The sequence below is a fragment of the Adiantum capillus-veneris genome, chromosome 25, assembly GCF_014529385.1.
Source record: "Adiantum capillus-veneris isolate H3 chromosome 25, ASM1452938v2, whole genome shotgun sequence".
NCBI lineage: Eukaryota > Viridiplantae > Streptophyta > Polypodiopsida > Polypodiales > Pteridaceae > Adiantum > Adiantum capillus-veneris.
Genome location: NC_140955.1, coordinates 35137947 through 35149905, shown reverse-complemented (window position 1 = coordinate 35149905; position 11959 = coordinate 35137947). Strand labels below are relative to the sequence as shown.

The 11959-nt window shown below is 41.7% G+C and overlaps 1 pseudogene; it reads left to right on the top strand.

Moving 5' to 3' along the window:
* Positions 1-5372: 5372 nt before the first annotated feature.
* Positions 5373-8685, top strand: LOC147424704 (uncharacterized; annotated as a pseudogene).
* Positions 8686-11959: the final 3274 nt, after the last annotated feature.

Sequence of the window (11959 nt, the reverse complement as noted above, 5' to 3'; positions counted from 1 at the left end):
TCTCTCTCTCTCTCTCTCTCTCTCTCTCTCTCTCTCTCTCTCTCTCTCTCTCTCTCTCTCTCTCTCTCTCTCTCTCTCTCTCTCTCTCTCTCTCTCTCTCTCTCTCTCTCTCGCAATGATGGAGTTAATGCAGGCAATCGATCGCCTTGGTTGCACTTGGTTTTAGGATGCACAAACACCACGCCGGGAGCGGGGTCATTAAAAAATATGTATAATAGCACTTGAGTTCAACATAAGGGGTTAATTTCTGTAATGGAGGTACATAAAATAGACATAATGGTATTGTAAACTAGAAAAGTTAAAAATCTCATACATTATAAGGGGTCTCTTTATCAAGAAAGGGCATACGTAAGGGGTCTCTATACATACATTTATAAATGGATGTAGATAGTGGAAACAACCTTATACCGACAATTGTACATAGTCGGATATAGTATTTACCAACAATAATCATTGTAGTAACTATATCCATGCATATTCAGTCAGAACCCAATATGGGCACCTATAAGCACTTGTACATAGTCGGATCTAAATGATAATCACTGTAGTAATTGTATCAGTGCATAGTCAATCCAAATCCAATATGGGAACCCACTACCTGTAACTTTTATTTGGGGATCATTGTCACTCCATTAGGCTGTTTCGACTCTTTGTAATCATCAAGCCATTGCTCCTTTTTTCACCAAGGCCCCATTGTGATCAACATTCAATATTAGTTTTACTTCTACTTTATCATTCAAGTATATCAATTTCTAGTACTTTGTGTCCAATATCTGACTTTGTACTTTTGATTTAGTTCATATTTGAGCTCCTATGTTCATGTGAAGTCTGAATCTGTTGTTTATTTGATATGACATCTGACTATGAATCTCCAACCTGGAATAGCTGTTAGAAGTAATCAACTCATTCTATATTGGCAATCATGATGGTGAGCTTAATCTCTTGACATGAACCTATCTCTTGTTTAGAATTTGGAGTTGCCTGAACATTTGCAATACTGCCTAGATACTCAACACGAGGGAGGAGACCTAGTATAGAATTTGCTGAGGAGAAATACCATAACATCATGGTGGTTCAAGAATCAAAGCAGATCTCTAATGATGGACCTGAATTCCAGAATGAGGAGATAAATGTAAATCTTGGACAAAGAGGTACTGAGGGGCTTGTGGACTCTTAACATTCAGCTCAATTTAGAAGGAGGCATTCAAAGAGAACTGAAAGATGCTCTCATTTGCACGGGTCTCAAAAGGCAGTCCTGAAGGGAAAAGTGAAGGTTCAACCGATGCGAGTGATGGTAGCAAGAGAAGTAGAAAAGCAACGTCACATCAAAAACCAGATTAGAGGAATGAACCAGACACTATCGTTGAGACAAATAATCAATATAATCACAGATGTGATGTTGATACTGACCATCATAGGAAGCATAGGCAGAAGGAGAAAAAGTCTGATCATAAGAAAAAACCCAAATGCAGAGAACAAGAGCCAGGTCATCAATTTTCCAAACACGGGGAGAGATAAAATGATCTGAAGGTTTCCTTTTTGACATTTATACGTGGAAAAAAGGATGATCTGGATGTACACATACAAGCTTTTGAACAATATGCATATCTAAAGGATATTGATGAAGATGGATGGGGTCATTATTTTCCACAGACTTTGAGGATGCGGCAAGGAAATGGTATTACCATTATTCAACATGCAAACATCGAATAGTATAAAAAAATGAAGAAAGAATTACTTCTAGAGTACAGCAAAAATTGGGGGGACAACCATGTGAGTTGAACAAGATTAACGAAGGGAAGTTGTCAGTAAGAAGCTATGTGGAAAAGATCAAAGAGCTTACTAGACATTTGAATGAATCGCCTTCAAAAAAGAGAATGTGTTCCTAGTTTCTGAGTGGATTCAAAGGCAACAAGCTTAGGGAACAAGAGGTACCAACATCAATAAAGAAGTTCAATGATTTGGTGCAAAGAGCTCTAAAATAGTAGAGCAACATGCTAGAAAGGAAAAAGGCCATAAAGGGAGAAGGAATGTGAGTGACAATGAGTCATTGATTGAGGAATCAAGTTCCAAATCCCAACTCAAGTTCAATTGAGAGTGAGTCAAAGGATCATGCAAAGAGTAAGAAGAAGGCCTCCTAGATGAAGACAATAGAAGAGATGTCAAAGCAAATTTTGGAGATGTCAAAGACCAGACCATTAGTGGGAAAGGTTGAGACTTGATGTACAAAATGTAAGTAAAAAAAACACTAGTCAAATGAATGTTACCAGATTGAGTGCATTTATTGCAAAGCATTTGGGTATCTATGGAATAATTATGCTTCATTTCAAAGAAGGCAAGGATGTATCAATGATAGCACTGACAAATCCATAACCATCAAAACAAGAAGGGATGCTAGGGGCTATCGAAAATGAGGCCAACATCAGATAAAGATAATTTAGCAAGGCATAATTGATGCTATACATGTGGCAATTATGGACGCTTTGGAGCTCAAATTTCTTGCAAATGTTAAAGATAAAGTTCTTGAAGGAAAAAAATGATAGACCCAATTTTGGTACGCATAATCAATAGAAATTTCAAGGTTATTGTTGAACATTTACCAGATGAGCCAGCTAAAGAAACAAAGAAAAATGAAGAGACTCAGAGAGGTGAGAAGCAAAGGGCCGTTTGAAAGGCCAAGGGAAAGGCCATGGAGGTAGATGTGTGGCAATAGCAGAGGATGTTGGTAGCCAAGATCATGGAGGATCCGGCTAAGAATATGCCAAAGTAGTTTGAATGCTCAAAGAATAGGACTATCCAAAGGTTTTTGCCAAAGCTTCCAAAGGTTCTAGAGAGGAGAATCCTAGAGAGTGACTTTTGTGAGATAGAAGTTGAAAATAGAATTGAAGAACCAGTGAAAGGCTTGGAGGAGTTCCTAGAAGAAGATGTTTGGAAAGTTATGGTAGACTTGGAGGAGGTTGATTGCCCGAGGCTGATAAAGAATGGAAAATGTTCAGCAACAACAACAATCTGATTCCTCACAAAAGTGTCCATCATCCAGGAGATGCAAGAGCCAAAGGCATGACGATAGAAGGATAGCTATCCGGAGGGGAGATCCTCCAATTCAAATAGCATCTTAGGGAATGAACATGATCAAGTCTATGTAAAGGTCTCTAAAAGAATTCATAAGCTTACAATGGAATTGGATGATATTAGACATGCCTTACCAAAAGCTACTAATTTTATTAGAAAAAAATAAAAGAGAAATCATATGCCACGACCATGGATCTGTCTAAAATAAAGGGTGATGAAGTGTCAATCATTCAAATCAATTACAAGCTTAGAAAATAGTGGGAGCCACTGTCAAGAGTGATATGGGAGGCGATAAGAAACTCAACACTAGCTTTTTGGTACTAGATGTACAAGGAGAATATAGTATAGGCTGTTGGAGTAGCCTTAGTTTGGAAGTGCATGTCATAATAATCAATATCTAATTCTCCTAAATGATTTTCTCATGTTAAACCGATCATTTAATATGGGGAAGTGCCATGGGAGAAAAAGCTAGAATATTGGTTAAGCTAGCAGACCGGCCATAGTAGGGATCCAAAGGAGCAAAAATAGGGATCCAAAGGGGGGACCATCTGCAAAAGAGCCATGTGAAATAATGGGCTAAAAAGACCCTAAGGTTCAGTCCATTAGGACTTCCAAAATGCTAAGGTTCCAAACTTCAAAGGTTGTGTCCAAAGGTCAACCATGGGGGGAATTGGATGCTTTGTGTGTGTCCCAAAAGTCTTTTCAAATCCCTACATAGGAGGGGCCGAGCCTAGCTTGTAGGGGATGAGAGAGAAAGTCACACACACACACAAGCTCCCTTTACACAAAGGGAATGAGGGACACATGTCAGCTCCCTAGCCCAGATGCCCACAAGGTGTACCCTCCAATGAGAGTTTAGTTGAATTATTAAATTACGTAAAGCTCTCACAAAAGGGGAAAGGGGGACACATGTCAGAAGGCTATCACTTATACTGCTTGATTACCATTGGCTAGGCCTGAGGAGGTCCAATGAGAGTAGAGCATGAGCAAATAGCAAGAGGGGTCGACCAAGAGAGAGAGGGGGCTGATTTTTGCAAGGCATTATCACGCACACACTCACACAATCTCATGTGTGAAGTAAAGAAGACTCTCTCTCCTTCTCAAGCTTTAATGGAAAGCTTACCACCTACTCCAAGCTTGTGAGAAGGGAGGCCTACACCAACAATTCTTGGCTTTGTGATGCAAATCCAACCAAGAGCCAAGCTTCAATGCATGCTCATCTCCTCTACCATGCTAATTAATAAGCTAAGCTATGCTAATATGAGTGATTATGTGAGGATATGTACATCTTTCTCGTAAGAATACTCCTTCTTCCTCTCAATCTACTCTCATACCCTGCTAGTTCTCACCATCTTTGAAGGTGTGTGAGGTCTTGGGTTTGAGACCGGAGATAATTGATGTTGTGTTTGCTAAGTGTTTTTCTTAGTGCATGAAGCTTCCATCTTCATTGCACTTGCTAGTCTTGAAGGAACACAAAGAATTGTATTGTACAATGTCTCTCTTGATGGGAGAAACCATAATACAAAGCGTTTTAGAGGGGGGACCGGCTCCATGCAAATCCGGTCCTCAATTGTTTTCAATAGTTTAATTTCTCTCTCATTTGAAAGTATTGTTCATGCTATCTAACTAAGTGTTATGCTTTTTGTTGCTCTGTCCACCCAAGCACTCTTGTAACTCTCATTAGGAATCTATTGTAATGGAATGCCCACTATGTTCATGCTAATTTCCGCTACACACAAGTTTTTAGGGCATTAAATGTTACATTGGTATCAGAGCACAAGGTTTGTCTTTTCTTGGTCAAGAAGGGAGGTCCTCAATCTAGCTATAAATGGTTGGTATTATTAATTGCCTGTGAGTAAGTAGAATAGGAATTTTTCAGCCTTGCAGTGGGCCTACCTTCGTGCAGTTAACGAGGCATCTCTGTCGAGAGCTATGGTCTTAATAGTGGAGTCCTACGGGGCTTTCCTACGGCTTAACCACTATTGAGCTATTAGAAGCTTGAAAGGAGCCGGTGCTATTTTGGTGTTGAAGGACCCTCTCTTCTATTCCTTGCAATTAATGGTATTCGAGCCACGGGTATAGTAGCTTGAGTGCTTTTTCTAAAGGGGTAAAGAGGAGTAGCAACTAGGGCTTGAAGTGCCAAAGTACACCTAAAAAGTTTACACCTAAACGTTGTTAAAATGGCTAACAATAGTAAAGAGAGTGAAATTAATGTTGATAACTTTGATTTTGCTAATGATCAAGCTACTAATGATGCTCCGATGCTTCTTAAGTATCTTGTTTCTAGGCTTCAACAAGCCATGGGAAATCCATCTCTCCAAAGTGAATTGCAACGGCAGCTCCATGCTCATGGGATTCTCCAAGCTCACCACCATGACGAGAGAACACCTAGGAAGCCTCCTTGTGAGACTTCCAAAAGAGGTCTCTCTCCGATTCCGGAAGAAGAAGACAATCCATACGAAGGGTTCAAGAATCTACTTCTTGATGATGTATCTCCTTCCCAAAGGAGAACTCAAGAGCCTCCACCGAAGGAACGAGAAAGAAGTGAGTCTCTAGCCACCTCGACGGAGATGGATCCACGAAGATGGCGGGCTAAACACTCTCCATCACAACCAAAGCGGAGAAGACCATCGCCCCCTTCTCCACACCATAATTCAAAGAGGGATGATAAAAAGCAAGAGAAGAAAAAGGCGAGAAAGAGGACACCTTCTTCTCTATCTTCTTCATCCTCTTCCTCTTATGAAAGTGATGGTGAGGACGACGAAGATCAAGACAAGAAAAAGGCGAGAAAGAGGTCACCCTCTTCTCCACCTTCTGAAGAAAGTGATGGTGCAACCTTTGAACCATAAAAAAGAAGAGGCCATAGGAAATCCTATGCCGCATGGAAGAGATCGTCAAAGCTGAAAAAGTTCAAAGAGGGAGGGAAGAGCATCTCTTTCCTTACCTATGATGGCACCTTTGGTGCTACGGACAAAGTCTTGGCCTTTATTCAATAGTTTGATGTGGCGTTTGGAGATGAGGGCTTCACGGAGTCCTCTAAGCTATGCCATGTAGCTATGCACTTTCAAAAGTCCGCCAGGCAATGGTGGTCTAACCTACGAGCCAACGGTGAAGCTCCGCGGACATGGAAAGCTTTAAGAGCTTCCATTATGAAGCAGTTTTTGGCCACTGATGCCAAAGACAAAGTACTCACCAAATGGCGAAGCTTAAAGTTCTCTCCCTATGAATCCATCCACAAATATGTAGACAAGTTTTGGGACCTACAACTCAAAGCCACTGTCTTCAAAAAGTTGGATTTTGGAGAGCAAAAGCAAAAATTTTGTGCAGGCTTAACCGAAGAAATGGCGGAGTATGTCAACTCCCAAAGGCCACGTACCATATTGGCGGTAATACACCATACTATGGTGGCCTCTAGAATCAAGTTCCAAATGGGGGCTAGAAGAAATAATAGCCCACGGAAAACAAGGGCTACAATGAGCCTAAGGGGAAGGACAATGTCCAAATGTCTCCTAAGGGAAACTCCAACAAAGCTAAAGAGAAGGGAGTTTACAAAGGTAAAACCAAACTCTCTCCTAAAGAGCTTGAGCGTTATCGCAATGATAACCGGTGTTTCAAGTGCGGCGAACAAGGGCATGCGTACCGCGCTTGTCCCCAAAAGAACAACCGCCAAGATCTTCCTAGAGCTACCTTGGTTGAAATCCAAGAGGAGGAGACTCACCAAACTCACCACAAAGGATCTCCTCTATGCCATGCTTGGGGAAAGGTAAGAGAACATGATGCTTTTATTCTCTTTGACCCTAGTTCTACTCACAATTTTATATCTATAGAGTTGGCCACCAAGCTAGGCATACAAGCCTACAAGATGGGAGATGTCCTACCCGCAGACAGTGCTTTCAAGGGGCAAGAAGCTTCAGTCACTCCCTTAATCAGGAAATTGAGGCCTCATGTACAAAGCTATGTGGACAAAGAGGACTTCTTTATCTCTCCTCTCAAGCATGAGGATGTAATCCTAGGGGCACCATGGTTTGATCGCCTGGCTTGCCATTGTTAAATTCCCTGAAAGGAGAATCTCCTTTAAGTTCAGGGAAAAAGAGATGTATATAGTGTTACCATATACATGTGGTAGTGATGTGTGTGAACACACTAGGACCACCGGGGCATTTTTTCCCTCTTTAGGAGGCTTTTCCCCCCGTGCATTGTATATACGCCCATCACTCTAGGGCTATCTATCTTTCCATTGCACACTAAGTAATACACTCTCTATTGTGTGCCTTGAGCTTCCTTCGTCTTCTCCAAGCTGTGTGTGTTTCTCTGCAACCCTAATTCCAACAATTGGTATCAGAGCAGGTCACGTCCTCCTGGGCTTAGTCGCCAGCTGCTCTAGCACACGCCTGCTCACTTACTCCGATTTCAGTGAGCTTTGGCGAGCGTTCATAGGTCGACAACAATTTCGGGAAAGGTCGAAGAGCTTGGTCTGCTCAAAATTTTGATTTGGAATCATTTCGGCCTTCGTTTCCACTACAGGCAGTACTGCACAGGCTATTTCGTCATTTTGTGCAGAATTTTTGTCAGTGCCGTTTTCTGCATAACAGGTGCCTTATAGTCTTCTACGGTTTGTGCTATATTATAGCACAGGTTGTTCCCGCTCCATTTCTCCTATTTTCGGGCAGTTTTCACATTAAGTGCAGCATTTACCATGGCTGACAACAACAACACAGATGTGTTCAAGATGATTGCTGCTGAGGACAGGCTGGATGGGTACAACTACCCTATGTGGGCTTATATGATGCAACATGTTCTTGTGTCAAAGGGTGTCTGGAACATTGTGCAGGGCATTGATGTACGTCTTGGTTCTGAGGATGTAGGCGATGTTGAGGATGTTGCAGGTCTTGCTGCAAGGATTGCAGCTGTTAGAGTTGTTTTGCCTACGGCAGGACAAGCTTGTTGGAATGTTAAGGATGCGCAGGCTCATGCATTGATTACGTTTTCTGTGAAGCACACCATTGTTCCTCACATCCGTTCAACAAAATCTGCAAAACAGGCTTGGGATATTTTAGCAGGTCTTTATGCAAGCCGCAATGAGGCTAAAATTGCTTTGCTGCGTAAAGAGCTGGAGTCGAAGATTATGCATGAGGAAGATGATATGGACACTTTCCTTGCTAGTGTCAAGGATATCAATGAGCAGCTTATTTCTGCAGGTGAAGTCATTTCAGACAGTTCCCTTGTGCAAACTGTTCTTGATGCCTTACCAGATTCCTACCAGACTTTTGCTAGTACTTGGAGACTGATGACCCAAGGAAATCCTAAAGTTTTCAAGTTTGATGCATTATGCACATTGCTATTGCAAGAGTCACTTTCTAGAAAAAACAGGACTAGGCAGCGTGCAGTTGAACAGGCTTGGCAGCCCGACAGGCAGCGCGAGGGCTTGGCAAAGAGGTGATGGTGCGTGCCGTGCTCCGTGGAGGTAGCCCCTGTGACGGGTATTGCAGCCAATCCCAGCGTTCATCCGTCGATCCCGACAGTGCAGCCTATGGTGGAGGTCGACAGTCCTTCCCTCCTCGCCTCAAGAGGCCCTGCACATGGTCCAAGATCACAACTACGGTGCTCGCCTGAGTAGGGTTCTTCCCCATGCCTCCCCACCTCATGCACATGCCAAAACTAAAAACGGCTGGCTCTCCATGCCTGTGTCCCAAAAAGAGTGGCTCTGATACCAGTGAAAGGACATGGGAACTGACATGCTAATCTCCACCCATCCATGCCCTATATAGGCCCTTGGCCTTCTAAATATAGGGACCCCCTTGATTGCATGTCCGTCTTGGCCCTTGGCCCAGACTGGTCCTTCCTACCCTTGTCCTGACAATAAAGAGCTCTATTTCCGTGTACATGATTTTTGTTAAAGATTCTCAAAATGAACCTAATGCTTTAGCAAAAGAAAATAAAAGCAACCAAAAGGAATTAGAGTTATCCAATTTTCTCAAGGGGTTTCAAGATGTTTTTATTGATGACATCCCTTGTGAGCTACCTCCTAAACGAGGTAATGATGACCATGCATTTGAACTTCTTCCAGGAAGTTCACCGCCTAACAAACCTCCTTATAGAGTTTCTCAAGCTCAACAAGAGGAGATTATGCGGCAAGTGCATGAGTTAGTTGAGAAGGGCATGGCTAGGCCTAGCTCATCTCCATTTTGCTCACCTGTGCTATTCGTGCAAAAGAAAGACGGCACATATCGTATGTGTGTCGACTATAGAGCACTCAATAGGATCACTATCAAGAATAGGTTTCCCGTTCCACGGGTAGAAGACCTATTTGATAAACTACAAGGATCGACCTAAAAAGTGGCTATCATCAAATAAGGCTAGTCGATCAAGACATTGTAAAGACCGCATTTCGCACCACATTTGGTCTTTATGAATACATTATCATGCCTTTTGGCTTGACCAATGCACCAGCCGCATTCAACCGCTTGATGGAGAAGTTGTTCAGGCCTCATCGAACCTTCACTGGAGTGTTCTTTGATGATATTATCATCTACTCTAATTCATTAGACAAACACAAGCAACACCTCCAGGTAATATTTTAAGTTTTAAGAGAGAATAAACTTAATGTTAATAGAAAGAAAAGTGAATTTTTCTTGCAAGAGATTCAGTATTTAGGTCACATTATCTCTCAAGATGGCATCCAAATGGATCCATCAAAGTTAGAGGTAATAAAAGGATGGCCTAAACCAAAGAATCTTCATGAACTAAGAAGCTTTATAGGTATGTGTGCATACTATAGACGCTTCATAGAAAAGTTCTCACAAATTGCGGGACCATTACATGACCTAACAAAGAAAAGCGTTAGGTACACATGGTCTGCTAAGGAGAACAATGCTTTCAAAAATCTTAAAGAAAAGCTTATCTCTCAACCTGTGCTTACACTACCGGATCTCTCAAAACCATTTGAGGTCCAATGTGATGCTTGTGGTGATTGCCTTGGATCTGTTTTGCTTCAAGAAGGGCACGCCATAGGCTATGAAAGTCGAAGGCTCGACCGTGTTGAGCAAGCTCTATGCATATACGAAAAGGAACTCCTTGCAGTTCTACATGCCTTAGACTCATGGAAGCACTATTTATTGGAGACTCCTTTCATTTTGCGAACGGATCACCAAAGTCTTGAGTACTTCTTGACGCAGACCAAGCTCTCCAACAAAAAAATGAGGTGGGCAAATTTCCTTTCTTAATTTCATTTTCATATTGCTCACATTGCTGGCAAGCATAATCAAGTAGCTGATGCACTCTCAAGACGGCCGAGAGTGAATGCGGTTTCCATAGAAACTCACAATGATCTATCTCAATGATAGATGAGTGAACATCCAAGAGTATGTTTCTAAATGTGTGGTATGCCAAAAGACAAAATTTGATAGAGGGAAGCAACTTGGATTGCTTCAACCCTTGCCAATCCCTAATTCACCATGGGAGAGCATATCCATGGATTTTATCTTTGGATTGCCTAAGTCTATCCATGGGAATACGGGAATATGGACAATAGTAGACAGGTTCAGTAAACAAGCTCATTTTATACCTGTCAAAAAGACTATCAAAGCCCATCAAATGGCAACCCTCTTCATTTCACAAATTTTCAAGTACCATGGCTTGCCAATGTCCATAGTGTCGGATAGAGATCCTAGAATGACCAGTAATTTTTGGAAGGGTCTCTTTGAGAATTTAGGGACAAGGCTAAACTTTTTTCGGGCTATCATCCACAAACGGATGGCCAAAGTGAAATAGCTAACCTAACAATTCTCGATCTACTAAAAGCCTATGTAACGGAAGTAGATCAAAGATCCCAATGGGAGAAGTACTTACCCTTAGTGCAGTATGCTTACAATAACACTGTACATACTTCCACGGGAAAAGCACCTTTTGAGGTAATTCAGGGAAGATCAAAAAGTCCCTTGCTACTTAAGGTACATGGGAAGATCTTCACTACAGATGAGTATAGCCAAGACCTACAAGAATCTTTTTCAAAAGATTAAGGATGCTATCTCTATCTCACAACAAATGCAAAAGGTTGCTCTGTTGACAAGCACAGAAGAGCCCAAGCCTTTAAAGAAAATGATTGGGTCTTATTAAAGTTTTCCAAGGCTCAATTAAGGAACACGACGGGCAAGAATCCTACGGGACACCAAAAGTACTATGCTAAACTAGCAAAAAGGTACTATGGTCCCTTCCAGATTCTTAGGCCAATCAATGAGATGGCCTATCAACTCAAATTTACCAATCATTGGATCATACACAATGCTTTCCATGTGATCCTATTAAAGCCTTACAAAAGAGAGCCACCTCAAGAACCAACTACTACTGTAGACCCACCGGAGATCGAGGACCAAGAAGAGGTGCTGCAGCCCGAGTCCATTCTTTGACATGAAGACAAGGTACTAAGAGGCGATAAGACTATCTGACGATATCTTATTAAGTTTAAGAATCATCCTTTTGAAGATGCTAGACGGATGCAAGGCATACAATTAAAGGATAACCTAAACCTTGTCAATGCTTACAATGCTTCCCAAGAGTAAGAAAATGTACAAAATGCTAAAAATGAATTTTTTTTTTGTCTTATAAGACTCTCTTTTTCGTTATTGTGCACAAAAATGAAGTAGTATGCATGCTTAGATCAAGTTTACGGAGACGACGTCTCCCAAACACCAAGTAGAGATTGTCACTCTATTATGGAAGATTGATAGGACTAATGTGCAGACATGCTTGTGGCAGACTCAGGCTCTCAAGCGCCAAATGGACTAGTCATCCATTGTGGAATGATGTCGTAGGGTAACATAGGAATCCTCTACCTGCTAAGAAAAGGACTCATGAATATGCTTTATCTTCTCTACACCATAGTCAAGGA